The sequence below is a fragment of the Schistocerca gregaria genome, unplaced genomic scaffold, assembly GCF_023897955.1.
Source record: "Schistocerca gregaria isolate iqSchGreg1 unplaced genomic scaffold, iqSchGreg1.2 ptg001439l, whole genome shotgun sequence".
NCBI lineage: Eukaryota > Metazoa > Arthropoda > Insecta > Orthoptera > Acrididae > Schistocerca > Schistocerca gregaria.
The window spans coordinates 28,903-53,858 of NW_026062738.1; the positions used below are offsets into that span (position 1 = coordinate 28,903).

Here is a 24,956-nt window from a genome sequence, read left to right on the forward strand (position 1 = left end):
CTGAACAGTTACAGGATAGAGTCATTTTTGTTATCGGCTGTACCTACATCATCACAGACTCGGAGCAATTCCATTGGCATCAGCTTCAAAACATACACTTGCCGAAACCCGGGATCGAACCAGGGACCTTTAGATCTTCAGTCTAACGCTCTCCCAACTGAGCTATTTCGGCTCACACCTAAGTCCGCAGATTTGCGCGTTTTCGTTAACCTCTGAATCGCCGCCAATTTCACAGTCATCTTCGTCTGATAAGACATAGGGACGCTGAAAGGCGAGCAGCAGATGCAGTGAAGTACCACACACATTTCTTCTGATTCCATCATCGTAAGAAGCAAACATGTCGACTCGATTCATGTAATATTGACTTCGCTTTCTCTAGAAAACCTTTGCTATATCGATGCCACGTGCAACTCGTGTGCAGAGAACGAGACACAAGAAGGAGTGAGCTCTCTACCATGTGAGAGGCAGTATGTAGCAGATACACACGCTAAAACATTTGACTTGCGTTAGCTCATAAATTGCTACACGTAACTGTCTGCAAGTTAAAATGGACACATCTGCACTGCCCAGAGAGGCGACACTTGCACTCACACCTGGTGGACGGCAGTGTGACGAGGCGATGAGCTGTGGCTTCTGGGTGCCACTGTAGCGCTGCAGCCAATAATACTGCACATTGCCGGCGACCCACGTGTTTAGTAGTGACGCAACTGCTAGAATGCAGCTGAACGCCCATCTTTTGAGAGCTACAAAATTTCCGCAGTCGGCAGGACTCGAACCTACGCTCCCAGAGGGAATCTGATTTCAAGTCAGACGCCTTAACCACTCGGCCACGACTGTCGGTAGCAGTAGCGTCTTCCGACACGTGAAAGTGCACCTTTAGAAGCAATCCAATGGCAGAAAGCGGCGTGGCCTCACTCTTTTCTGTAGTGTTTCCATTGCCAGCACATTAGCCGTTACGAAAGTGTATTAATTTTCTCCTAGACATGGCGTTGAACCCAACGCCCTTTGGTTGAAAATCAAACGCTCTACCGACTGAGCTATCGTACAGCTGTGTGGCATGCGAGTGATTCGCATGACGTAATTACTGGCTTATGGCTCCAATGGCGACTTCACCGACTTCCCACTGACGCACCGCTGACGCTAGTTTTCTGTCGTCTTAAGTGGTCGACATACTTGCAAGTAGCTGCGAGATCTTAAGAAAAGAAACGCTGCACCATTGCTTTTTCCGCACTCGAATGACCGAATTGCGATTCTTAAAAAAGAGAGAAATGAATGTTGGCTCTGTCCAACGCTTCCAAGCACGTCTGTGTACTCACGAACTCGGCGTCGACGCGAGAAAATGACGGGAGCGCACTCGTGGGCCTGCGACGGCTTTCTGCAGTCCCAGCGTCAGTGAGAGGAGAACCGGTAGCCACAGTAAGCAGCAGCCGTCGCGACACTCAGTATTGTTAAACGGAAATTTTCGTCTTGTTGAAGATGGCGCCATCGGTTTGCAACCGCGTTCACGTGTGTGAAAATATTTGCTCCTCTTTACGCAAAATCGCACGCAGCCGGTAGGATTCGAACCTACGCTCCCAGAGGAAATCTGATTTCGAGGCAGACGCCTTAACCACTCGGCCACGACTGCCCGTAGGGCGAGGTTCTCCGACACATGCAACTTCTACGGTTTAAAGCTATGTGGCATCAGAAAACGGCGTAGCTGCATTCTTTTCCGTAGTGTTTCCACCGCTACCAGAGGAATCGCTACCAAAGTATTAAAATTTCCGCCCGAACAGGGACTTGAACCCTGGACCCTTAGGTTAAAAGCCTAATGCTCTACCGACTGAGCTATCCGGGCTCACACGACAGTAGAGAACATCCCACGATGCACAGCTGTACATTGACTCATGTCCTTCACAGCTGTGCTATCGCTGCATGGAGCTGTTACTAATTAAACGTCGCCTGAATGCTGTCTACAAACGTGTCGCGCTAAGCTCGTAGCAGACTATCGAAGAATGCTGACACACGATGCAAAAACAAACCGCAGCAGTCGTTAGGTCTCATACGTTGGAGTAGAGGATTTACGTGTTTTGTCGACACTCACTGAGTAATTGGAAATTTCACAAGCATTTCGAATGCAATGCTTCCCACGTTTTCGCTCATTTCACGGTTCCGTTGGAGACGTTCTTCACCTCCTGACACAAAAAAAGGAACGCAGTCGGTAGGACTTTTCGTATTTTCTTACTTCTCAGGGAGTTGCCTACTGTGTTCCTCTTACGGCAAGCACTAGACAACCTGAACAGTTACAGGATAGAGTCATTTTTGTTATCGGCTGTACCTACATCATCACAGACTCGGAGCAATTCCATTGGCATCAGCTTCAAAACATACGCTTGCCGAAACCCGGGATCGAACCAGGGACCTTTAGATCTTCAGTCTAACGCTCTCCCAACTGAGCTATTTCGGCTCACACCTAAGTCCGCAGATTTGCGCGTTTTCGTTAACCTCTGAATCGCCGCCAATTTCACAGTCATCTTCGTCTGATAAGACATAGGGACGCTGAAAGGCGAGCAGCAGATGCAGTGAAGTACCACACACATTTCTTCTGATTCCATCATCGTAAGAAGCAAACATGTCGACTCGATTCATGTAATATTGACTTCGCTTTCTCTAGAAAACCTTTGCTATATCGATGCCACGTGCAACTCGTGTGCAGAGAACGAGACACAAGAAGGAGTGAGCTCTCTACCATGTGAGAGGCAGTATGTAGCAGATACACACGCTAAAACATTTGACTTGCGTTAGCTCATAAATTGCTACACGTAACTGTCTGCAAGTTAAAATGGACACATCTGCACTGCCCAGAGAGGCGACACTTGCACTCACACCTGGTGGACGGCAGTGTGACGAGGCGATGAGCTGTGGCTTCTGGGTGCGACTGTAGCGCTGCAGCCAATAATACTGCACATTGCCGGCGACCCACGTGTTTAGTAGTGACGCAACTGCTAGAATGCAGCTGAACGCCCATCTTTTGAGAGCTACAAAATTTCCGCAGTCGGCAGGACTCGAACCTACGCTCCCAGAGGGAATCTGATTTCAAGTCAGACGCCTTAACCACTCGGCCACGACTGCCGGTAGCAGTAGCGTCTTCCGACACGTGAAAGTGCACCTTTAGAAGCAATCCAATGGCAGAAAGCGGCGTGGCCTCACTCTTTTCTGTAGTGTTTCCATTGCCAGCACATTAGCCGTTACGAAAGTGTATTAATTTTCGCCTAGACATGGCGTTGAACCCAACACCCTTTGGTTGAAAATCAAACGCTCTACCGACTGAGCTATCGTACAGCTGTGTGGCATGCGAGTGATTCGCATGACGTAATTACTGGCTTATGGCTCCAATGGCGACTTCACCGACTTCCCACTGACGCACCGCTGACGCTAGTTTTCTGTCGTCTTAAGTGGTCGACATACTTGCAAGTAGCTGCGAGATCTTAAGAAAAGAAACGCTGCACCATTGCTTTTTCCGCACTCGAATGACCGAATTGCGATTCTTAAAAAAGAGAGAAATGAATGTTGGCTCTGTCCAACGCTTCCAAGCACGTCTGTGTACTCACGAACTCGGCGTCGACGCGAGAAAATGACGGGAGCGCACTCGTGGGCCTGCGACGGCTTTCTGCAGTCCCAGCGTCAGTGAGAGGAGAACCGGTAGCCACAGTAAGCAGCAGCCGTCGCGACACTCAGTATTGTTAAACGGAAATTTTCGTCTTGTTGAAGATGGCGCCATCGGTTTGCAACCGCGTTCACGTGTGTGAAAATATTTGCTCCTCTTTACGCAAAATCGCACGCAGCCGGTAGGATTCGAACCTACGCTCCCAGAGGGAATCTGATTTCGAGTCAGACGCCTTAACCACTCGGCCACGACTGCCCGTAGGTCGAGGTTCTCCGACACATGCAACTTCTACGGTTTAAAGCTATGTGGCATCAGAAAACGGCGTAGCTGCATTCTTTTCCGTAGTGTTTCCACCGCTACCAGAGGAATCGCTACCAAAGTATTAAAATTTCCGCCCGAACAGGGACTTGAACCCTGGACCCTTAGGTTAAAAGCCTAATGCTCTACCGACTGAGCTATCCGGGCTCACACGACAGTAGAGAACATCCCACGATGCACAGCTGTACACTGACTCATGTCCTTCACAGCTGTGCTATCGCTGCATGGAGCTGTTACTAATTAAACGTCGCCTGAATGCTGTCTACAAACGTGTCGCGCTAAGCTCGTAGCAGACTATCGAAGAATGCTGACACACGATGCAAAAACAAACCGCAGCAGTCGTTAGGTCTCATACGTTGGAGTAGAGGATTTACGTGTTTTGTCGACACTCACTGAGTAATTGGAAATTTCACAAGCATTTCGAATGCAATGCTTCCCACGTTTTCGCTCATTTCACGGTTCCGTTGGAGACGTTCTTCACCTCCTGACACAAAAAAAGGAACGCAGTCGGTAGGACTTTTCGTATTTTCTTACTTCTCAGGGAGTTGCCTACTGTGTTCCTCTTACGGCAAGCACTAGACAACCTGAACAGTTACAGGATAGAGTCATTTTTGTTATCGGCTGTACCTACATCATCACAGACTCGGAGCAATTCCATTGGCATCAGCTTCAAAACATACGCTTGCCGAAACCCGGGATCGAACCAGGGACCTTTAGATCTTCAGTCTAACGCTCTCCCAACTGAACTATTTCGGCTCACACCTAAGTCCGCAGATTTGTGCGTTTTCGTTAACCTCTGAATCGCCGCCAATTTCACAGTCATCTTCGTCTGATAAGACATAGGGACGCTGAAAGGCGAGCAGCAGATGCAGTGAAGTACCACACACATTTCTTCTGATTCCATCATCGTAAGAAGCAAACATGTCGACTCGATTCATGTAATATTGACTTCGCTTTCTCTAGAAAACCTTTGCTATATCGATGCCACGTGCAACTCGTGTGCAGAGAACGAGACACAAGAAGGAGTGAGCTCTCTACCATGTGAGAGGCAGTATGTAGCAGATACACACGCTAAAACATTTGACTTGCGTTAGCTCATAAATTGCTACACGTAACTGTCTGCAAGTTAAAATGGACACATCTGCACTGCCCAGAGAGGCGACACTTGCACTCACACCTGGTGGACGGCAGTGTGACGAGGCGATGAGCTGTGGCTTCTGGGTGCGACTGTAGCGCTGCAGCCAATAATACTGCACATTGCCGGCGACCCACGTGTTTAGTAGTGACGCAACTGCTAGAATGCAGCTGAACGCCCATCTTTTGAGAGCTACAAAATTTCCGCAGTCGGCAGGACTCGAACCTACGCTCCCAGAGGGAATCTGATTTCAAGTCAGACGCCTTAACCACTCGGCCACGACTGCCGGTAGCAGTAGCGTCTTCCGACACGTGAAAGTGCACCTTTAGAAGCAATCCAATGGCAGAAAGCGGCGTGGCCTCACTCTTTTCTGTAGTGTTTCCATTGCCAGCACATTAGCCGTTACGAAAGTGTATTAATTTTCGCCTAGACATGGCGTTGAACCCAACACCCTTTGGTTGAAAATCAAACGCTCTACCGACTGAGCTATCGTACAGCTGTGTGGCATGCGAGTGATTCGCATGACGTAATTACTGGCTTATGGCTCCAATGGCGACTTCACCGACTTCCCACTGACGCACCGCTGACGCTAGTTTTCTGTCGTCTTAAGTGGTCGACATACTTGCAAGTAGCTGCGAGATCTTAAGAAAAGAAACGCTGCACCATTGCTTTTTCCGCACTCGAATGACCGAATTGCGATTCTTAAAAAAGAGAGAAATGAATGTTGGCTCTGTCCAACGCTTCCAAGCACGTCTGTGTACTCACGAACTCGGCGTCGACGCGAGAAAATGACGGGAGCGCACTCGTGGGCCTGCGACGGCTTTCTGCAGTCCCAGCGTCAGTGAGAGGAGAACCGGTAGCCACAGTAAGCAGCAGCCGTCGCGACACTCAGTATTGTTAAACGGAAATTTTCGTCTTGTTGAAGATGGCGCCATCGGTTTGCAACCGCGTTCACGTGTGTGAAAATATTTGCTCCTCTTTACGCAAAATCGCACGCAGCCGGTAGGATTCGAACCTACGCTCCCAGAGGGAATCTAATTTCGAATCAGACGCCTTAACCACTCGGCCACGACTGCCCGTAGGTCGAGGTTCTCCGACACATGCAACTTCTGCGGTTTAAAGCTATGTGGCATCAGAAAACGGCGTAGCTGCATTCTTTTCCGTAGTGTTTCCACCGCTACCAGAGGAATCGCTACCAAAGTATTAAAATTTCCGCCCGAACAGGGACTTGAACCCTGGACCCTTAGGTTAAAAGCCTAATGCTCTACCGACTGAGCTATCCGGGCTCACACGACAGTAGAGAACATCCCACGATGCACAGCTGTACATTGACTCATGTCCTTCACAGCTGTGCTATCGCTGCATGGAGCTGTTACTAATTAAACGTCGCCTGAATGCTGTCTACAAACGTGTCGCGCTAAGCTCGTAGCAGACTATCGAAGAATGCTGACACACGATGCAAAAACAAACCGCAGCAGTCGTTAGGTCTCATACGTTGGAGTAGAGGATTTACGTGTTTTGTCGACACTCACTGAGTAATTGGAAATTTCACAAGCATTTCGAATGCAATGCTTCCCACGTTTTCGCTCATTTCACGGTTCCGTTGGAGACGTTCTTCACCTCCTGACACAAAAAAAGGAACGCAGTCGGTAGGACTTTTCGTATTTTCTTACTTCTCAGGGAGTTGCCTACTGTGTTCCTCTTACGGCAAGCACTAGACAACCTGAACAGTTACAGGATAGAGTCATTTTTGTTATCGGCTGTACCTACATCATCACAGACTCGGAGCAATTCCATTGGCATCAGCTTCAAAACATACACTTGCCGAAACCCGGGATCGAACCAGGGACCTTTAGATCTTCAGTCTAACGCTCTCCCAACTGAGCTATTTCGGCTCACACCTAAGTCCGCAGATTTGCGCGTTTTCGTTAACCTCTGAATCGCCGCCAATTTCACAGTCATCTTCGTCTGATAAGACATAGGGACGCTGAAAGGCGAGCAGCAGATGCAGTGAAGTACCACACACATTTCTTCTGATTCCATCATCGTAAGAAGCAAACATGTCGACTCGATTCATGTAATATTGACTTCGCTTTCTCTAGAAAACCTTTGCTATATCGATGCCACGTGCAACTCGTGTGCAGAGAACGAGACACAAGAAGGAGTGAGCTCTCTACCATGTGAGAGGCAGTATGTAGCAGATACACACGCTAAAACATTTGACTTGCGTTAGCTCATAAATTGCTACACGTAACTGTCTGCAAGTTAAAATGGACACATCTGCACTGCCCAGAGAGGCGACACTTGCACTCACACCTGGTGGACGGCAGTGTGACGAGGCGATGAGCTGTGGCTTCTGGGTGCCACTGTAGCGCTGCAGCCAATAATACTGCACATTGCCGGCGACCCACGTGTTTAGTAGTGACGCAACTGCTAGAATGCAGCTGAACGCCCATCTTTTGAGAGCTACAAAATTTCCGCAGTCGGCAGGACTCGAACCTACGCTCCCAGAGGGAATCTGATTTCAAGTCAGACGCCTTAACCACTCGGCCACGACTGCCGGTAGCAGTAGCGTCTTCCGACACGTGAAAGTGCACCTTTAGAAGCAATCCAATGGCAGAAAGCGGCGTGGCCTCACTCTTTTCTGTAGTGTTTCCATTGCCAGCACATTAGCCGTTACGAAAGTGTATTAATTTTCTCCTAGACATGGCGTTGAACCCAACGCCCTTTGGTTGAAAATCAAACGCTCTACCGACTGAGCTATCGTACAGCTGTGTGGCATGCGAGTGATTCGCATGACGTAATTACTGGCTTATGGCTCCAATGGCGACTTCACCGACTTCCCACTGACGCACCGCTGACGCTAGTTTTCTGTCGTCTTAAGTGGTCGACATACTTGCAAGTAGCTGCGAGATCTTAAGAAAAGAAACGCTGCACCATTGCTTTTTCCGCACTCGAATGACCGAATTGCGATTCTTAAAAAAGAGAGAAATGAATGTTGGCTCTGTCCAACGCTTCCAAGCACGTCTGTGTACTCACGAACTCGGCGTCGACGCGAGAAAATGACGGGAGCGCACTCGTGGGCCTGCGACGGCTTTCTGCAGTCCCAGCGTCAGTGAGAGGAGAACCGGTAGCCACAGTAAGCAGCAGCCGTCGCGACACTCAGTATTGTTAAACGGAAATTTTCGTCTTGTTGAAGATGGCGCCATCGGTTTGCAACCGCGTTCACGTGTGTGAAAATATTTGCTCCTCTTTACGCAAAATCGCACGCAGCCGGTAGGATTCGAACCTACGCTCCCAGAGGAAATCTGATTTCGAGGCAGACGCCTTAACCACTCGGCCACGACTGCCCGTAGGGCGAGGTTCTCCGACACATGCAACTTCTACGGTTTAAAGCTATGTGGCATCAGAAAACGGCGTAGCTGCATTCTTTTCCGTAGTGTTTCCACCGCTACCAGAGGAATCGCTACCAAAGTATTAAAATTTCCGCCCGAACAGGGACTTGAACCCTGGACCCTTAGGTTAAAAGCCTAATGCTCTACCGACTGAGCTATCCGGGCTCACACGACAGTAGAGAACATCCCACGATGCACAGCTGTACATTGACTCATGTCCTTCACAGCTGTGCTATCGCTGCATGGAGCTGTTACTAATTAAACGTCGCCTGAATGCTGTCTACAAACGTGTCGCGCTAAGCTCGTAGCAGACTATCGAAGAATGCTGACACACGATGCAAAAACAAACCGCAGCAGTCGTTAGGTCTCATACGTTGGAGTAGAGGATTTACGTGTTTTGTCGACACTCACTGAGTAATTGGAAATTTCACAAGCATTTCGAATGCAATGCTTCCCACGTTTTCGCTCATTTCACGGTTCCGTTGGAGACGTTCTTCACCTCCTGACACAAAAAAAGGAACGCAGTCGGTAGGACTTTTCGTATTTTCTTACTTCTCAGGGAGTTGCCTACTGTGTTCCTCTTACGGCAAGCACTAGACAACCTGAACAGTTACAGGATAGAGTCATTTTTGTTATCGGCTGTACCTACATCATCACAGACTCGGAGCAATTCCATTGGCATCAGCTTCAAAACATACGCTTGCCGAAACCCGGGATCGAACCAGGGACCTTTAGATCTTCAGTCTAACGCTCTCCCAACTGAGCTATTTCGGCTCACACCTAAGTCCGCAGATTTGCGCGTTTTCGTTAACCTCTGAATCGCCGCCAATTTCACAGTCATCTTCGTCTGATAAGACATAGGGACGCTGAAAGGCGAGCAGCAGATGCAGTGAAGTACCACACACATTTCTTCTGATTCCATCATCGTAAGAAGCAAACATGTCGACTCGATTCATGTAATATTGACTTCGCTTTCTCTAGAAAACCTTTGCTATATCGATGCCACGTGCAACTCGTGTGCAGAGAACGAGACACAAGAAGGAGTGAGCTCTCTACCATGTGAGAGGCAGTATGTAGCAGATACACACGCTAAAACATTTGACTTGCGTTAGCTCATAAATTGCTACACGTAACTGTCTGCAAGTTAAAATGGACACATCTGCACTGCCCAGAGAGGCGACACTTGCACTCACACCTGGTGGACGGCAGTGTGACGAGGCGATGAGCTGTGGCTTCTGGGTGCCACTGTAGCGCTGCAGCCAATAATACTGCACATTGCCGGCGACCCACGTGTTTAGTAGTGACGCAACTGCTAGAATGCAGCTGAACGCCCATCTTTTGAGAGCTACAAAATTTCCGCAGTCGGCAGGACTCGAACCTACGCTCCCAGAGGGAATCTGATTTCAAGTCAGACGCCTTAACCACTCGGCCACGACTGCCGGTAGCAGTAGCGTCTTCCGACACGTGAAAGTGCACCTTTAGAAGCAATCCAATGGCAGAAAGCGGCGTGGCCTCACTCTTTTCTGTAGTGTTTCCATTGCCAGCACATTAGCCGTTACGAAAGTGTATTAATTTTCTCCTAGACATGGCGTTGAACCCAACGCCCTTTGGTTGAAAATCAAACGCTCTACCGACTGAGCTATCGTACAGCTGTGTGGCATGCGAGTGATTCGCATGACGTAATTACTGGCTTATGGCTCCAATGGCGACTTCACCGACTTCCCACTGACGCACCGCTGACGCTAGTTTTCTGTCGTCTTAAGTGGTCGACATACTTGCAAGTAGCTGCGAGATCTTAAGAAAAGAAACGCTGCACCATTGCTTTTTCCGCACTCGAATGACCGAATTGCGATTCTTAAAAAAGAGAGAAATGAATGTTGGCTCTGTCCAACGCTTCCAAGCACGTCTGTGTACTCACGAACTCGGCGTCGACGCGAGAAAATGACGGGAGCGCACTCGTGGGCCTGCGACGGCTTTCTGCAGTCCCAGCGTCAGTGAGAGGAGAACCGGTAGCCACAGTAAGCAGCAGCCGTCGCGACACTCAGTATTGTTAAACGGAAATTTTCGTCTTGTTGAAGATGGCGCCATCGGTTTGCAACCGCGTTCACGTGTGTGAAAATATTTGCTCCTCTTTACGCAAAATCGCACGCAGCCGGTAGGATTCGAACCTACGCTCCCAGAGGAAATCTGATTTCGAGGCAGACGCCTTAACCACTCGGCCACGACTGCCCGTAGGGCGAGGTTCTCCGACACATGCAACTTCTACGGTTTAAAGCTATGTGGCATCAGAAAACGGCGTAGCTGCATTCTTTTCCGTAGTGTTTCCACCGCTACCAGAGGAATCGCTACCAAAGTATTAAAATTTCCGCCCGAACAGGGACTTGAACCCTGGACCCTTAGGTTAAAAGCCTAATGCTCTACCGACTGAGCTATCTTTTTTTTTTTTTTTTTTTTTTTTTTTTTTTTTTTTTTCTGTTTTTACGCCTTATCCATTTTTTTTTTTTTTTTTTTTTTTTTTTTTTGTAAGGAACTTGGCAGCATGAGGCAGGCGGCGGCAAAGCGGGCAGGGGTCAAAATCTCGAGGCCTGGCCGCGATGTCTCCACCCAGTCCTGTTGCTGAGGCGTGTCTTTATCATAGTTTTCAATAAGAAATTTTACAACTTGTGTATACGTAGATTATGCTGTTTTGCCTTCGAAATCCTGAACCAAAAGATGCTTCATTTGAAACAAAAAATTTATTTCATACCGAGGCAATAGAGATTGAAGGTTATAGCTTTAGTGCTTTTTTTTTTTTTTTTTTTTTCTCATCCACTGCTTCTCGGCAACCTAGCATACTTCTTTGTAATATATAATAAAGTTGTGGGAAGTAGTGGACCCTGAACCTGTATATTATTTTTTTAAATTTCTGTTTAGTTTTTTTATTGTTATTATTATTATTTTTGTTTGTTTGTTATTTTTTTATTGTAAAAGAAAAATCTTCATGGAATGTGAAGAAGGAATTTTATGTTAAGGCACTAATTCCATAGCCTCCTTTCCTTCTTGAGATTAATAATAATAATAAAAAAGTATGTTCCCTTCCATGGAAACAAATGAGACTTCCTTCTCAGTCATAAAATGAGTGTATAAGAAAACAATTTATCTTTAACCCTGCGATACTGGCTTTCGGCTTCGGCTTCTTCTGTGCAATAAACAAAATAGCCTTCTTTGCCAGCAGAAGATAAGTGATTGTAATATGAAACTGTAAAAGTGTACTTCTCCCCAATTGTTTTTGTTTAAGCGTCGTTTCGCTTAAATAAACGATTTTTGTTTATCTCGTTGGCTTGTCAACCAATGCCCAGTCGCTCGAATACAATTTTAAGCATATTGCCGTAGTTTTTCTTGTGGTCTTTATATTTCAGGGCGTTATAAAAAGCACACTTCAAGTACATGTAAAAATCAGTGGAATTGTCATTTCCCAGGTGATTAATTACGTAATTCACATAGTGTCCCATTAACCAATGGACCGAGTTGTTTTTTGCTGCTGGAAAATAGCAAGTCTGAGGCCTGAGGAATGTAACAGGGGGAAAATTTTCCACCGAAGATCTCGTAAGAAAAGCCAGTTGTTCCCTAATCCAATTACAGAGTTGTAGATTGCCACCGCACGTGAATCTGTGCACTAACGTGTCGATCAATTTACATTTGAGACATAGGTTCGTGTCGCTAACGCCGATTGCATGTAACCTTTCATTGGTGCTTACGGTCTCATTCACTGTTTTATACCACGCTGACTTGACGTCCGATGGTAGACCACGCATATTAATATTTTTCCATATGGCGTCCCAATCAGTGTGTGGGTATTTACTTTCCAATTTGTTTCTCCCCTCCATTTTCTTTCGATGGGACAGAATATCGCGGGCCGTGATCCGTCGTGAGTTGATGATGACACCGCCGAGATAGCTGAATTCCACAAAATATACACGAACGTACTGGAGCCGGTTATTTATTTTTTGCACATTCACCGGCGCCTGTAAACTGGCAGGCCTGACAACTTCAAATAATTTAGTTGTAATGCTATCAGCGTGGTCGCTAAGGATAGTGGCGGTCCTTTTTATAAAAAGCGCAGACGCCTTATTTCTGATGTCAACTAACCCCAAACCTCCATTCCTGGGATCTAAGGTCGCAGTTTTTGCGTCGACTCTGAATATATCCCCTCTCCAAAGATAGCTGGCAATGGTAGACATTATCTTTTTTCCAATCATTTTCGGTAGTGGGAAGATCTGTGCTATAAAGTAACTCCTGGAGAGAATGCAGTGGTTAATGAAAATTCACCCTCTGAACTTGGTTCAAGTTACGGTGGAGGTTTTCTCTTGTTGTTCCAAGAAGTTGTCCCGACGTATTTCTCCAATTGATAGCTGCCATTTTTAACGGACAAGGTGTCAGTGTTATTCCTAGTGCTTTGCATTGGGTGACCATTGTGGCCCAGGCTAAGGTGGTATGTTGAAAACCCCGCAGGTTTAGGAGTTTGCTTTTGTTTGCGTTGACACCTGCTCCGGAGACTCTACAGTACTTTTTAATTAGCGTTTCCAATTTCAAAATGTCGTCGGGATTTCGCAGGACGACTCCGACATCATCGGCATAGGCGTTTATGACTGTTCGGTGACCAGATAATGTGATGCCAGTTAGAGTGGCATGAACACTGCGGAGGAAAGGTTCTAATGAAAGCACGAATAGGAACATGGAGAGGGGGCTTCCTTGAGGAACGCCGCGCCTGATCTGAATCTGCTTTGTCCTCTGGCAGTTAACTAATATACAAGCGCTGATGCCTGTTGCAACATTGCTGATCACACTTACGACTCGCTCATTAAAACCTATTTTGTTCAGTGTGGCACTAAGGAATCTATGATCCACACGATCAAATGCTTTCTGGAAGTCAATAAACATGATAGCACATTTTATGGTGGTCACAGCAGTGATGGCAATTATATCTCTATATTCAGCTATGCTTTTGAAAATGCTCTTGGTAGGCACACAGGACTGGTATGGACTTACTATCTTTTTGGCCAACTGAGAGAGTCTGTTGTTTAAAATTCTGCCGATGATTTTATAATCAGAGTTTAACAGGGAGATAGGACGAAAGTTGTTGAGGTTTCTTTTTGCAGCATTTTTTGGGATTAGTACTATTGTGCTCTCTTTAAAAACAGCAGGTAAATGCTTTCCCTGAAGCACCTCGTTCGTCATTCGGGTAAACATGTCACCAATCAGTGGCCAGTATCGTTTATAAAATTCAACAGGCAAACCATCCGGTCCCGGCGATTTCCTCAGAGGAGATTTGCAGATGATTCTGTGGATATCTTCGTTAGTACACTCAACGAGAAGGTCTTCGTTTTCCTCGTCCGAGACCTGTGGAGCTATGTAACTAAGGAACTCATCGAAGGACTCTTCACATACCGGGTTGGCAGTGTATAGGTCTTCGTAATATTTGTGCACTGCATTGACGATGTCTCTCTGAGTCGTGAGTGTCTCGCCAGTTTCAGACTGAAGTCCATCAATGAAGGTGCGTCTCCTGTTTCTTTCGTGCTTCAGTAGATGGTACAAGGAAGCATGTTCATCCTCCACGACTGTCTTAGCCTTGGATTTTAATTTCAGACCCTCCATCTGCTGTCTTTTAAGACTGAGCAATTTGGCCTTAGTTTGCTTGATATCTGCCAGACGGACGTTGGAAGTGTTTGCCTGCTCATATAAATTTCGCAGCATGGTATAATAAAATTCGATGGAATTTTTCAAGTCTTTCGATCGTTGTACACTATACTGGATGAGAACTTTTCTCAGTTTAGGCTTTGCCCTGTTGCACCACCAGTGTAGTACTGAGACGTGTCTATCTGCAGAGCGGAGGCACAATGCCCACGCTTCTGTCAAAATTTCTTCTAATCCGTCGTCCTGCATCAGTGACGTATTAAGGTGCCATGAACTTCTAAAACGGCGAGTGGGTTGCGCAGTAAGGTTGATGGAAGCTAGCACGGAGCTATGATCAGAAAAGTAAACTGGAATCGTCTCTGCTTTAATGAAGGAGCTAACTAGACTTTGCGATATGTAGAGTCTGTCGATCCTGCTACGTGAGTGAGGACCTAGGAATGTAAATGCCACAAAAGTGGGATACATTATTTCCCAAGCATCTTTAAGCTGTAAAACAGTGACGAAACGCTTCAGTTCACTGCAGTTATTAAAATTCGGAACCTGGTCTTTCTTATTTATCACACAATTAAAATCACCGCCTATTATAAGATCTTTTGGGTTTTTCCGTAATAAATAAATGATTTCTTCTTTATAGAACTGTGCTCTTTCCATTCTATTGGATGTGCCAGAAGGGGCATACAGATTGATAAGGGTAGAACCAAAGACTTTTATACCTATCGCACTGCCGGAGTCCAACCTCTCGATATCCGAGACAGGAATCCCCTCCCTGACTAAAATTGCTGTACCGACGTTGGTGTCAAGTGAGACATTTAAAATCGCCAAATATCCAGGCACTGTAAGATTAGTCAGCACTACTTCCTGTAGGAAAGCAATGTCCGTCCCTGACTCATATAAATAATCCTTGAGCGCTGTAACTTTAGTCACGGATGTAATCCTGTTAATATTGATAGTCGTAATTGTATATGCCTGGGACATTTAGTTTGCATAAAAAGTAAATAAGTGATTAAAAAGATAACAAAATATTAATAAAAAAAAAGAAAAGAGATGTGCAGCTTCTAGAAGAGAGAAACGACTCCGCTTAAACAAACATCTAAAAGAATAGTCAGTATTTGAAGCTCGGTAAACACTTCATCTGGTTCCTCTGAAATATGACTAAGACAGTAGTACAATTGGAAATGAAACTGGTTCAACAAAATCCCTTTTTTTTTCATCTTACAGCCTCATTTTGGTGCAGGATTCCGAACATCTCGGGTTTTAGTTTTACCGAGGGGCTTTGCATCACTAATGTCACTTGAAGGTACCTCCTTAGGTCTTTCCGTGATGATTTCATACAAGACGTTCTTGGCCGTCGCTTCCTCTTGTGCTGGTTGTTGTTTGCTTTGGTTACGGGAAGCTTTGAGAGTAGGTAGCGGTTTGAGTCGGCGTCTTCGGACATCTTGGTTCAACGCGCCGTCATTCGGATTGTCTATCTTTACCACCGTTGTGACCGAAGCTGCCTCAACAGCGTCCTTTTTACGAGTGCCATTTCCTTGTTCTTCCGTCACTAGCTCCAGAGCACTGACTGAGTCGGCGGTTTGTGGGTCTGTAAGTTCTTGAGTTGGGTTCCGCTCCGTCACCTCTTGTGCTTCGGAGTGCGCCTCTTCCGTCTCCGCGACAATCGTTACTGCGTCCCCTCCGTGGACCGTTTGTACCTGTTCAGCCGCCGACAGCGGCCGGGTTGCCTCAGCGGCTGTCGTCACGTCAATACATGTACTGTTTGTTTCCTCGAGCACATCCGCATTACACTGCTTCTGCTTGCGGGTGGAAGGCGAATTACGGGCGGACTCGCCGTCCGAGCCGTCATCGGTCGTTTCCAACGGTCGCTTCTTATTCTGGAGATCGCAATCGGGAACAGAAGGGTGTGATGTAATGACGCTCAGGGGAGGGAACTCCGTAGTAGTTATGGCGGGCACTGCAGAAGTACATGCACCACTGTCGTTAACCGAAAGAAGGGAAGTGCTATTTGGTAAGACATCGCTGAGGGTCAGTTTTTGACGCTGTGTTAGATTGTTCCTAAGAACAAAAACACGGCGCGGACAATCTTGTCGGAAATGACCTGTCTCATTGCAAATATTGCACGTGCGCTCCTGACCAGAATACACAACATGTGCTTTATGGCCTGCAACGGATATATGGGACGGAATGTTGGCTTTCACCTCCATTTCAACGGATCTAATGCCATTAAAACACTGTATCTTGTATAGCTTCGACCATCTTTCGTTATAGATAGATTTAACTTCGCCATATTTAGATAGAGCGTCCTTGATCAACTGATTATCAATTTCAATTGGAACATTCAAAATCCTGACATTGGTGTACATGATATCAGCTTTTCGTACAGAGACATTACTTTTTGAACCGTCTCGATGAACAAATTCGACGGAATTACCCCATTTTGCAAGCAACTTATCGACTGTCACTGAGTTCAGAAATTTAACAAAAACACAGTATTTTTCAGCATCTAATTGCGTAGTATGAACAGAGTCAGAATTAATACCGATTACCTCAGTCAGCCAATCGTGGATTTCCAGCGCAGTGGGTTGGACCGGCCGTGTTCCTTTCTCGAACGAGAAGACTAAAGTATTCTTCCTGACGGTGTCAGACATGGTCGTCGGTTCCGACGAAATTCCGGCAACAACCGAAATTGCGGCGAAGCACGAAACGTGGAACGGACGAAAGCACTATAAAAACACTTATCAGAGACACCACTCAAAAAATAACAGCGAAAATGTACAGCTAACTTCACGTAAACACCAAACACCGGCGATAGCGCTAACGTACGCGGAGTAAACAACAAGCACGTCCGACCGCGGCGACGGCTAAAGCCAGAATGAGCTATCCGGGCTCACACGACAGTAGAGAACATCCCACGATGCACAGCTGTACATTGACTCATGTCCTTCACAGCTGTGCTATCGCTGCATGGAGCTGTTACTAATTAAACGTCGCCTGAATGCTGTCTACAAACGTGTCGCGCTAAGCTCGTAGCAGACTATCGAAGAATGCTGACACACGATGCAAAAACAAACCGCAGCAGTCGTTAGGTCTCATACGTTGGAGTAGAGGATTTACGTGTTTTGTCGACACTCACTGAGTAATTGGAAATTTCACAAGCATTTCGAATGCAATGCTTCCCACGTTTTCGCTCATTTCACGGTTCCGTTGGAGACGTTCTTCACCTCCTGACACAAAAAAAGGAACGCAGTCGGTAGGACTTTTCGTATTTTCTTACTTCTCAGGGAGTTGCCTACTGTGTTCCTCTTACGGCAAGCACTAGACAACCTGAACAGTTACAGGATAGAGTCATTTTTGTTATCGGCTGTACCTACATCATCACAGACTCGGAGCAATTCCATTGGCATCAGCTTCAAAACATACGCTTGCCGAAACCCGGGATCGAACCAGGGACCTTTAGATCTTCAGTCTAACGCTCTCCCAACTGAGCTATTTCGGCTCACACCTAAGTCCGCAGATTTGCGCGTTTTCGTTAACCTCTGAATCGCCGCCAATTTCACAGTCATCTTCGTCTGATAAGACATAGGGACGCTGAAAGGCGAGCAGCAGATGCAGTGAAGTACCACACACATTTCTTCTGATTCCATCATCGTAAGAAGCAAACATGTCGACTCGATTCATGTAATATTGACTTCGCTTTCTCTAGAAAACCTTTGCTATATCGATGCCACGTGCAACTCGTGTGCAGAGAACGAGACACAAGAAGGAGTGAGCTCTCTACCATGTGAGAGGCAGTATGTAGCAGATACACACGCTAAAACATTTGACTTGCGTTAGCTCATAAATTGCTACACGTAACTGTCTGCAAGTTAAAATGGACACATCTGCACTGCCCAGAGAGGCGACACTTGCACTCACACCTGGTGGACGGCAGTGTGACGAGGCGATGAGCTGTGGCTTCTGGGTGCGACTGTAGCGCTGCAGCCAATAATACTGCACATTGCCGGCGACCCACGTGTTTAGTAGTGACGCAACTGCTAGAATGCAGCTGAACGCCCATCTTTTGAGAGCTACAAAATTTCCGCAGTCGGCAGGACTCGAACCTACGCTCCCAGAGGGAATCTGATTTCAAGTCAGACGCCTTAACCACTCGGCCACGACTGCCGGTAGCAGTAGCGTCTTCCGACACGTGAAAGTGCACCTTTAGAAGCAATCCAATGGCAGAAAGCGGCGTGGCCTCACTCTTTTCTGTAGTGTTTCCATTGCCAGCACATTAGCCGTTACGAAAGTGTATTAATTTTCGCCTAGACATGGCGTTGAACCCAACACCCTTTGGTTGAAAATCAAACGCTCTACCGACTGAGCTATCGTACAGCTGTGTGGCATGCGAGTGATTCGCATGACGTAATTACTGGCTTATGGCTCCAATGGCGACTTCACCGACTTCCCACTGACGCACCGCTGACGCTAGTTTTCTGTCGTCTTAAGTGGTCGACATACTTGCAAGTAGCTGCGAGATCTTAAGAAAAGAAACGCTGCACCATTGCTTTTTCCGCACTCGAATGACCGAATTGCGATTCTTAAAAAAGAGAGAAATGAATGTTGGCTCTGTCCAACGCTTCCAAGCACGTCTGTGTACTCACGAACTCGGCGTCGACGCGAGAAAATGACGGGAGCGCACTCGTGGGCCTGCGACGGCTTTCTGCAGTCCCAGCGTCAGTGAGAGGAGAACCGGTAGCCACAGTAAGCAGCAGCCGTCGCGACACTCAGTATTGTTAAACGGAAATTTTCGTCTTGTTGAAGATGGCGCCATCGGTTTGCAACCGCGTTCACGTGTGTGAAAATATTTGCTCCTCTTTACGCAAAATCGCACGCAGCCGGTAGGATTCGAACCTACGCTCCCAGAGGGAATCTGATTTCGAGTCAGACGCCTTAACCACTCGGCCACGACTGCCCGTAGGTCGAGGTTCTCCGACACATGCAACTTCTACGGTTTAAAGCTATGTGGCATCAGAAAACGGCGTAGCTGCATTCTTTTCCGTAGTGTTTCCACCGCTACCAGAGGAATCGCTACCAAAGTATTAAAATTTCCGCCCGAACAGGGACTTGAACCCTGGACCCTTAGGTTAAAAGCCTAATGCTCTACCGACTGAGCTATCCGGGCTCACACGACAGTAGAGAACATCCCACGATGCACAGCTGTACACTGACTCATGTCCTTCACAGCTGTGCTATCGCTGCATGGAGCTGTTACTAATTAAACGTCGCCTGAATGCTGTCTACAAACGTGTCGCGCTAAGCTCGTAGCAGACTATCGAAGAATGCTGACACACGATGCAAAAACAAACCGCAGCAGTCGTTAGGTCTCATACGTTGGAGTAGAGGATTTACGTGTTTTGTCGACACTCACTGAGTAATTGGAAATTTCACAAGCATTTCGAATGCAATGCTTCCCACGTTTTCGCTCATTTCACGGTTCCGTTGGAGACGTTCTTCACCTCCTGACACAAAAAAAGGAACGCAGTCGGTAGGACTTTTCGTATTTTCTTACTTCTCAGGGAGTTGCCTACTGTGTTCCTCTTACGGCAAGCACTAGACAACCTGAACAGTTACAGGATAGAGTCATTTTTGTTATCGGCTGTACCTACATCATCACAGACTCGGAGCAATTCCATTGGCATCAGCTTCAAAACATACGCTTGCCGAAACCCGGGATCGAACCAGGGACCTTTAGATCTTCAGTCTAACGCTCTCCCAACTGAGCTATTTCGGCTCACACCTAAGTCCGCAGATTTGCGCGTTTTCGTTAACCTCTGAATCGCCGCCAATTTCACAGTCATCTTCGTCTGATAAGACATAGGGACGCTGAAAGGCGAGCAGCAGATGCAGTGAAGTACCACACACATTTCTTCTGATTCCATCATCGTAAGAAGCAAACATGTCGACTCGATTCATGTAATATTGACTTCGCTTTCTCTAGAAAACCTTTGCTATATCGATGCCACGTGCAACTCGTGTGCAGAGAACGAGACACAAGAAGGAGTGAGCTCTCTACCATGTGAGAGGCAGTATGTAGCAGATACACACGCTAAAACATTTGACTTGCGTTAGCTCATAAATTGCTACACGTAACTGTCTGCAAGTTAAAATGGACACATCTGCACTGCCCAGAGAGGCGACACTTGCACTCACACCTGGTGGACGGCAGTGTGACGAGGCGATGAGCTGTGGCTTCTGGGTGCGACTGTAGCGCTGCAGCCAATAATACTGCACATTGCCGGCGACCCACGTGTTTAGTAGTGACGCAACTGCTAGAATGCAGCTGAACGCCCATCTTTTGAGAGCTACAAAATTTCCGCAGTCGGCAGGACTCGAACCTACGCTCCCAGAGGGAATCTGATTTCAAGTCAGACGCCTTAACCACTCGGCCACGACTGCCGGTAGCAGTAGCGTCTTCCGACACGTGAAAGTGCACCTTTAGAAGCAATCCAATGGCAGAAAGCGGCGTGGCCTCACTCTTTTCTGTAGTGTTTCCATTGCCAGCACATTAGCCGTTACGAAAGTGTATTAATTTTCGCCTAGACATGGCGTTGAACCCAACACCCTTTGGTTGAAAATCAAACGCTCTACCGACTGAGCTATCGTACAGCTGTGTGGCATGCGAGTGATTCGCATGACGTAATTACTGGCTTATGGCTCCAATGGCGACTTCACCGACTTCCCACTGACGCACCGCTGACGCTAGTTTTCTGTCGTCTTAAGTGGTCGACATACTTGCAAGTAGCTGCGAGATCTTAAGAAAAGAAACGCTGCACCATTGCTTTTTCCGCACTCGAATGACCGAATTGCGATTCTTAAAAAAGAGAGAAATGAATGTTGGCTCTGTCCAACGCTTCCAAGCACGTCTGTGTACTCACGAACTCGGCGTCGACGCGAGAAAATGACGGGAGCGCACTCGTGGGCCTGCGACGGCTTTCTGCAGTCCCAGCGTCAGTGAGAGGAGAACCGGTAGCCACAGTAAGCAGCAGCCGTCGCGACACTCAGTATTGTTAAACGGAAATTTTCGTCTTGTTGAAGATGGCGCCATCGGTTTGCAACCGCGTTCACGTGTGTGAAAATATTTGCTCCTCTTTACGCAAAATCGCACGCAGCCGGTAGGATTCGAACCTACGCTCCCAGAGGAAATCTGATTTCGAGGCAGACGCCTTAACCACTCGGCCACGACTGCCCGTAGGGCGAGGTTCTCCGACACATGCAACTTCTACGGTTTAAAGCTATGTGGCATCAGAAAACGGCGTAGCTGCATTCTTTTCCGTAGTGTTTCCACCGCTACCAGAGGAATCGCTACCAAAGTATTAAAATTTCCGCCCGAACAGGGACTTGAACCCTGGACCCTTAGGTTAAAAGCCTAATGCTCTACCGACTGAGCTATCCGGGCTCACACGACAGTAGAGAACATCCCACGATGCACAGCTGTACATTGACTCATGTCCTTCACAGCTGTGCTATCGCTGCATGGAGCTGTTACTAATTAAACGTCGCCTGAATGCTGTCTACAAACGTGTCGCGCTAAGCTCGTAGCAGACTATCGAAGAATGCTGACACACGATGCAAAAACAAACCGCAGCAGTCGTTAGGTCTCATACGTTGGAGTAGAGGATTTACGTGTTTTGTCGACACTCACTGAGTAATTGGAAATTTCACAAGCATTTCGAATGCAATGCTTCCCACGTTTTCGCTCATTTCACGGTTCCGTTGGAGACGTTCTTCACCTCCTGACACAAAAAAAGGAACGCAGTCGGTAGGACTTTTCGTATTTTCTTACTTCTCAGGGAGTTGCCTACTGTGTTCCTCTTACGGCAAGCACTAGACAACCTGAACAGTTACAGGATAGAGTCATTTTTGTTATCGGCTGTACCTACATCATCACAGACTCGGAGCAATTCCATTGGCATCAGCTTCAAAACATACGCTTGCCGAAACCCGGGATCGAACCAGGGACCTTTAGATCTTCAGTCTAACGCTCTCCCAACTGAGCTATTTCGGCTCACACCTAAGTCCGCAGATTTGCGCGTTTTCGTTAACCTCTGAATCGCCGCCAATTTCACAGTCATCTTCGTCTGATAAGACATAGGGACGCTGAAAGGCGAGCAGCAGATGCAGTGAAGTACCACACACATTTCTTCTGATTCCATCATCGTAAGAAGCAAACATGTCGACTCGATTCATGTAATATTGACTTCGCTTTCTCTAGAAAACCTTTGCTATATCGATGCCACGTGCAACTCGTGTGCAGAGAACGAGACACAAGAAGGAGTGAGCTCTCTACCATGTGAGAGGCAGTATGTAGCAGATACACACGCTAAAACATTTGACTTGCGTTAGCTCATAAATTGCTACACGTAACTGTCTGCAAGTTAAAATGGACACATCTGCACTGCCCAGAGAGGCGACACTTGCACTCACACCTGGTGGACGGCAGTGTGACGAGGCGATGAGCTGTGGCTTCTGGGTGCGACTGTAGCGCTGCAGCCAATAATACTGCACATTGCCGGCGACCCACGTGTTTAGTAGTGACGCAACTGCTAGAATGCAGCTGAACGCCCATCTTTTGAGAGCTACAAAATTTCCGCAGTCGGCAGGACTCGAACCTACGCTCCCAGAGGGAATCTGATTTCAAGTCAGACGCCTTAACCACTCGGCCACGACTGCCGGTAGCAGTAGCGTCTTCCGACACGTGAAAGTGCACCTTTAGAAGCAATCCAATGGCAGAAAGCGGCGTGGCCTCACTCTTTTCTGTAGTGTTTCCATTGCCAGCACATTAGCCGTTACGAAAGTGTATTAATTTTCTCCTAGACATGGCGTTGAACCCAACGCCCTTTGGTTGAAAATCAAACGCTCTACCGACTGAGCTATCGTACAGCTGTGTGGCATGCGAGTGATTCGCATGACGTAATTACTGGCTTATGGCTCCAATGGCGACTTCACCGACTTCCCACTGACGCACCGCTGACGCTAGTTTTCTGTCGTCTTAAGTGGTCGACATACTTGCAAGTAGCTGCGAGATCTTAAGAAAAGAAACGCTGCACCATTGCTTTTTCCGCACTCGAATGACCGAATTGCGATTCTTAAAAAAGAGAGAAATGAATGTTGGCTCTGTCCAACGCTTCCAAGCACGTCTGTGTACTCACGAACTCGGCGTCGACGCGAGAAAATGACGGGAGCGCACTCGTGGGCCTGCGACGGCTTTCTGCAGTCCCAGCGTCAGTGAGAGGAGAACCGGTAGCCACAGTAAGCAGCAGCCGTCGCGACACTCAGTATTGTTAAACGGAAATTTTCGTCTTGTTGAAGATGGCGCCATCGGTTTGCAACCGCGTTCACGTGTGTGAAAATATTTGCTCCTCTTTACGCAAAATCGCACGCAGCCGGTAGGATTCGAACCTACGCTCCCAGAGGAAATCTGATTTCGAGGCAGACGCCTTAACCACTCGGCCACGACTGCCCGTAGGGCGAGGTTCTCCGACACATGCAACTTCTACGGTTTAAAGCTATGTGGCATCAGAAAACGGCGTAGCTGCATTCTTTTCCGTAGTGTTTCCACCGCTACCAGAGGAATCGCTACCAAAGTATTAAAATTTCCGCCCGAACAGGGACTTGAACCCTGGACCCTTAGGTTAAAAGCCTAATGCTCTACCGACTGAGCTATCCGGGCTCACACGACAGTAGAGAACATCCCACGATGCACAGCTGTACATTGACTCATGTCCTTCACAGCTGTGCTATCGCTGCATGGAGCTGTTACTAATTAAACGTCGCCTGAATGCTGTCTACAAACGTGTCGCGCTAAGCTCGTAGCAGACTATCGAAGAATGCTGACACACGATGCAAAAACAAACCGCAGCAGTCGTTAGGTCTCATACGTTGGAGTAGAGGATTTACGTGTTTTGTCGACACTCACTGAGTAATTGGAAATTTCACAAGCATTTCGAATGCAATGCTTCCCACGTTTTCGCTCATTTCACGGTTCCGTTGGAGACGTTCTTCACCTCCTGACACAAAAAAAGGAACGCAGTCGGTAGGACTTTTCGTATTTTCTTACTTCTCAGGGAGTTGCCTACTGTGTTCCTCTTACGGCAAGCACTAGACAACCTGAACAGTTACAGGATAGAGTCATTTTTGTTATCGGCTGTACCTACATCATCACAGACTCGGAGCAATTCCATTGGCATCAGCTTCAAAACATACGCTTGCCGAAACCCGGGATCGAACCAGGGACCTTTAGATCTTCAGTCTAACGCTCTCCCAACTGAGCTATTTCGGCTCACACCTAAGTCCGCAGATTTGCGCGTTTTCGTTAACCTCTGAATCGCCGCCAATTTCACAGTCATCTTCGTCTGATAAGACATAGGGACGCTGAAAGGCGAGCAGCAGATGCAGTGAAGTACCACACACATTTCTTCTGATTCCATCATCGTAAGAAGCAAACATGTCGACTCGATTCATGTAATATTGACTTCGCTTTCTCTAGAAAACCTTTGCTATATCGATGCCACGTGCAACTCGTGTGCAGAGAACGAGACACAAGAAGGAGTGAGCTCTCTACCATGTGAGAGGCAGTATGTAGCAGATACACACGCTAAAACATTTGACTTGCGTTAGCTCATAAATTGCTACACGTAACTGTCTGCAAGTTAAAATGGACACATCTGCACTGCCCAGAGAGGCGACACTTGCACTCACACCTGGTGGACGGCAGTGTGACGAGGCGATGAGCTGTGGCTTCTGGGTGCGACTG

At 47.3% G+C, this 24,956-nt stretch overlaps 32 non-coding genes across 32 annotated transcripts; all 32 read right to left on the bottom strand.

The window, feature by feature from the left end:
* Window positions 1–99: 99 nt before the first annotated feature.
* Window positions 100–172, bottom strand: Trnaf-gaa (transfer RNA phenylalanine (anticodon GAA)). The gene has a single exon. It is a non-coding gene; the product is annotated as a tRNA-Phe (tRNA).
* A 583-nt stretch (window positions 173–755) lies between these two features.
* Window positions 756–837, bottom strand: Trnas-uga (transfer RNA serine (anticodon UGA)). The gene has a single exon. It is a non-coding gene; the product is annotated as a tRNA-Ser (tRNA).
* Window positions 838–1,545: 708 nt separating this feature from the next.
* Window positions 1,546–1,627, bottom strand: Trnas-cga (transfer RNA serine (anticodon CGA)). Its single transcript has one exon. It is a non-coding gene; the product is annotated as a tRNA-Ser (tRNA).
* Window positions 1,628–1,764: 137 nt separating this feature from the next.
* On the bottom strand, window positions 1,765–1,837 carry Trnak-uuu (transfer RNA lysine (anticodon UUU)). Its single transcript has one exon. It is a non-coding gene; the product is annotated as a tRNA-Lys (tRNA).
* A 536-nt stretch (window positions 1,838–2,373) lies between these two features.
* Window positions 2,374–2,446, bottom strand: Trnaf-gaa (transfer RNA phenylalanine (anticodon GAA)). The gene has a single exon. It is a non-coding gene; the product is annotated as a tRNA-Phe (tRNA).
* A 583-nt stretch (window positions 2,447–3,029) lies between these two features.
* On the bottom strand, window positions 3,030–3,111 carry Trnas-uga (transfer RNA serine (anticodon UGA)). Its single transcript has one exon. It is a non-coding gene; the product is annotated as a tRNA-Ser (tRNA).
* A 708-nt stretch (window positions 3,112–3,819) lies between these two features.
* On the bottom strand, window positions 3,820–3,901 carry Trnas-cga (transfer RNA serine (anticodon CGA)). The gene has a single exon. It is a non-coding gene; the product is annotated as a tRNA-Ser (tRNA).
* A 137-nt stretch (window positions 3,902–4,038) lies between these two features.
* On the bottom strand, window positions 4,039–4,111 carry Trnak-uuu (transfer RNA lysine (anticodon UUU)). The gene has a single exon. It is a non-coding gene; the product is annotated as a tRNA-Lys (tRNA).
* A 536-nt stretch (window positions 4,112–4,647) lies between these two features.
* Window positions 4,648–4,720, bottom strand: Trnaf-gaa (transfer RNA phenylalanine (anticodon GAA)). Its single transcript has one exon. It is a non-coding gene; the product is annotated as a tRNA-Phe (tRNA).
* Window positions 4,721–5,303: 583 nt separating this feature from the next.
* Trnas-uga (transfer RNA serine (anticodon UGA)) lies at window positions 5,304–5,385 on the bottom strand. Its single transcript has one exon. It is a non-coding gene; the product is annotated as a tRNA-Ser (tRNA).
* Window positions 5,386–6,093: 708 nt separating this feature from the next.
* Trnas-cga (transfer RNA serine (anticodon CGA)) lies at window positions 6,094–6,175 on the bottom strand. Its single transcript has one exon. It is a non-coding gene; the product is annotated as a tRNA-Ser (tRNA).
* Window positions 6,176–6,312: 137 nt separating this feature from the next.
* On the bottom strand, window positions 6,313–6,385 carry Trnak-uuu (transfer RNA lysine (anticodon UUU)). Its single transcript has one exon. It is a non-coding gene; the product is annotated as a tRNA-Lys (tRNA).
* Window positions 6,386–6,921: 536 nt separating this feature from the next.
* Trnaf-gaa (transfer RNA phenylalanine (anticodon GAA)) lies at window positions 6,922–6,994 on the bottom strand. Its single transcript has one exon. It is a non-coding gene; the product is annotated as a tRNA-Phe (tRNA).
* Window positions 6,995–7,577: 583 nt separating this feature from the next.
* On the bottom strand, window positions 7,578–7,659 carry Trnas-uga (transfer RNA serine (anticodon UGA)). Its single transcript has one exon. It is a non-coding gene; the product is annotated as a tRNA-Ser (tRNA).
* Window positions 7,660–8,367: 708 nt separating this feature from the next.
* Trnas-cga (transfer RNA serine (anticodon CGA)) lies at window positions 8,368–8,449 on the bottom strand. Its single transcript has one exon. It is a non-coding gene; the product is annotated as a tRNA-Ser (tRNA).
* Window positions 8,450–8,586: 137 nt separating this feature from the next.
* Window positions 8,587–8,659, bottom strand: Trnak-uuu (transfer RNA lysine (anticodon UUU)). Its single transcript has one exon. It is a non-coding gene; the product is annotated as a tRNA-Lys (tRNA).
* A 536-nt stretch (window positions 8,660–9,195) lies between these two features.
* Trnaf-gaa (transfer RNA phenylalanine (anticodon GAA)) lies at window positions 9,196–9,268 on the bottom strand. Its single transcript has one exon. It is a non-coding gene; the product is annotated as a tRNA-Phe (tRNA).
* Window positions 9,269–9,851: 583 nt separating this feature from the next.
* Window positions 9,852–9,933, bottom strand: Trnas-uga (transfer RNA serine (anticodon UGA)). The gene has a single exon. It is a non-coding gene; the product is annotated as a tRNA-Ser (tRNA).
* Window positions 9,934–10,641: 708 nt separating this feature from the next.
* On the bottom strand, window positions 10,642–10,723 carry Trnas-cga (transfer RNA serine (anticodon CGA)). The gene has a single exon. It is a non-coding gene; the product is annotated as a tRNA-Ser (tRNA).
* A 6,864-nt stretch (window positions 10,724–17,587) lies between these two features.
* Trnaf-gaa (transfer RNA phenylalanine (anticodon GAA)) lies at window positions 17,588–17,660 on the bottom strand. The gene has a single exon. It is a non-coding gene; the product is annotated as a tRNA-Phe (tRNA).
* Window positions 17,661–18,243: 583 nt separating this feature from the next.
* Trnas-uga (transfer RNA serine (anticodon UGA)) lies at window positions 18,244–18,325 on the bottom strand. Its single transcript has one exon. It is a non-coding gene; the product is annotated as a tRNA-Ser (tRNA).
* A 708-nt stretch (window positions 18,326–19,033) lies between these two features.
* Trnas-cga (transfer RNA serine (anticodon CGA)) lies at window positions 19,034–19,115 on the bottom strand. The gene has a single exon. It is a non-coding gene; the product is annotated as a tRNA-Ser (tRNA).
* A 137-nt stretch (window positions 19,116–19,252) lies between these two features.
* Trnak-uuu (transfer RNA lysine (anticodon UUU)) lies at window positions 19,253–19,325 on the bottom strand. The gene has a single exon. It is a non-coding gene; the product is annotated as a tRNA-Lys (tRNA).
* Window positions 19,326–19,861: 536 nt separating this feature from the next.
* Window positions 19,862–19,934, bottom strand: Trnaf-gaa (transfer RNA phenylalanine (anticodon GAA)). The gene has a single exon. It is a non-coding gene; the product is annotated as a tRNA-Phe (tRNA).
* Window positions 19,935–20,517: 583 nt separating this feature from the next.
* On the bottom strand, window positions 20,518–20,599 carry Trnas-uga (transfer RNA serine (anticodon UGA)). The gene has a single exon. It is a non-coding gene; the product is annotated as a tRNA-Ser (tRNA).
* A 708-nt stretch (window positions 20,600–21,307) lies between these two features.
* Trnas-cga (transfer RNA serine (anticodon CGA)) lies at window positions 21,308–21,389 on the bottom strand. The gene has a single exon. It is a non-coding gene; the product is annotated as a tRNA-Ser (tRNA).
* Window positions 21,390–21,526: 137 nt separating this feature from the next.
* Window positions 21,527–21,599, bottom strand: Trnak-uuu (transfer RNA lysine (anticodon UUU)). Its single transcript has one exon. It is a non-coding gene; the product is annotated as a tRNA-Lys (tRNA).
* Window positions 21,600–22,135: 536 nt separating this feature from the next.
* On the bottom strand, window positions 22,136–22,208 carry Trnaf-gaa (transfer RNA phenylalanine (anticodon GAA)). Its single transcript has one exon. It is a non-coding gene; the product is annotated as a tRNA-Phe (tRNA).
* Window positions 22,209–22,791: 583 nt separating this feature from the next.
* Window positions 22,792–22,873, bottom strand: Trnas-uga (transfer RNA serine (anticodon UGA)). Its single transcript has one exon. It is a non-coding gene; the product is annotated as a tRNA-Ser (tRNA).
* A 708-nt stretch (window positions 22,874–23,581) lies between these two features.
* On the bottom strand, window positions 23,582–23,663 carry Trnas-cga (transfer RNA serine (anticodon CGA)). The gene has a single exon. It is a non-coding gene; the product is annotated as a tRNA-Ser (tRNA).
* A 137-nt stretch (window positions 23,664–23,800) lies between these two features.
* On the bottom strand, window positions 23,801–23,873 carry Trnak-uuu (transfer RNA lysine (anticodon UUU)). Its single transcript has one exon. It is a non-coding gene; the product is annotated as a tRNA-Lys (tRNA).
* Window positions 23,874–24,409: 536 nt separating this feature from the next.
* Trnaf-gaa (transfer RNA phenylalanine (anticodon GAA)) lies at window positions 24,410–24,482 on the bottom strand. Its single transcript has one exon. It is a non-coding gene; the product is annotated as a tRNA-Phe (tRNA).
* Window positions 24,483–24,956: the final 474 nt, after the last annotated feature.